This window comes from Lucilia cuprina, chromosome 6, assembly GCF_022045245.1.
Source record: "Lucilia cuprina isolate Lc7/37 chromosome 6, ASM2204524v1, whole genome shotgun sequence".
Classification (NCBI taxonomy): Eukaryota; Metazoa; Arthropoda; class Insecta; order Diptera; family Calliphoridae; genus Lucilia; species Lucilia cuprina.
In genome coordinates this window covers 51,344,602-51,346,068 of record NC_060954.1, presented here as the reverse complement: position 1 = coordinate 51,346,068, position 1,467 = coordinate 51,344,602, and positions in this window count along the sequence as shown.

Here is a 1,467-nt window from a genome sequence, read left to right as displayed (position 1 = left end):
TAGTTAGTTAGTTAGTTAGTTAGTTAGTTAGTTAGTTGTTAGTTAGTTAGTTAGTTAGTTAGTTAGTTAGTTAGTTAGTTAGTTAGTTAGTTAGTTAGTTAGTTAGTATGGGGTTCTGAACTCCCCCACTTCTTTCTTTTTAATATTAATATTTCAAATCAGTTTCGAAATTTTGAATTTTGTTTTGAAAAATCAAACCAAAACGCAGAAATTTTTTATAAAATATTAATATTATTTTATTATTTTTTTCTGGAAACTTTCCTATACAAAACATCAAAATGTAGCTAATCAATTTTGTGTTCGGTATGTAGGTGTAAATTTCGATCAACAACAACTGACAAACAAGTATAATTCTCACAATTATAAATACACATACATCTACAGGTATATTTTAAATTTACTCTCTGAAAATTCTTATCAATTTATCTGATCACTTTGCTTAATAATTATCTTTTAATTTTACCAAACACTTTTCCCTGTATTTACAATATTACGAATATAAAAGAGTGTTCATTAACAACATTAATTGCAAAAAGATAATGATCATTGAAAAACTTATTTTTAAAATCCACGAAATATATACTACTATACTTTTTCTTTTGTTAGTCCAAAAACCCCCTCATAGATGCTAATAACCGACATTTATTGCAAAGACCAGAAGAAGTCAAATGTAAAAGAAATTAAGGGAAGACGCAATAAATTTGTTGAAAATAAACATTTTTGTGTTTTACGATGATTTCTAAAAATAGATGCCAGAATAAATATACATTTTTGTAAGACGTTGTGTTTTTTTTTTTTTTTTTTTTGCTGAAGATCATTTTGGTGAAATACTTTTTTTAAATAAGGAAACATTTTGTTAAAAAAAGTAAAATGGCAAAAATAAAATTTATTATAATAAAATATTTCAGTTGCGTATTAGGGAGGCCTTTACTGATTTTTAGTGAATTATCTTTTAAAATTTGTCAATACTTTTTTTCTATAGTCTAGTCTATAGTCTAGTCTATAGTCTAGTCTATAGTCTAGTCTATATTCTAGTCTATAGTCTAGTCTATAGTCTAGTCTATAGTCTAGTCTATAGTTTAGTCTATAGTCTAGTCTATAGTCTAGTCTATAGTCTAGTCTATAGTCTAGTCTATAGACTAGTCTATAGTCTATTCTATAGTCTAGTATATAGTATAGTCTTTAGTCTAGTCTATAGTCTAGTCTATAGTCTAGTCTATAGTCTAGTCTATAGTCTAGTCGTCTATAGTCTAGTCTATAGTCTAGTCTATAGTCTAGTCTATAGTCTAGTCTATAGTCTAGTCTATAGTCTAGTCTATAGTCTAGTCTATAGTCTAGTCTATAGTCTAGTCTATAGTCTAGTCTATAGTCTAGTCTATAGTCTAGTCTATAGTCTAGTCTATAGTCTAGTCTATATAGTCTAGTCTATAGTCTAGTCTATAGTCTAGTCTATAGTCTAGTCTATAG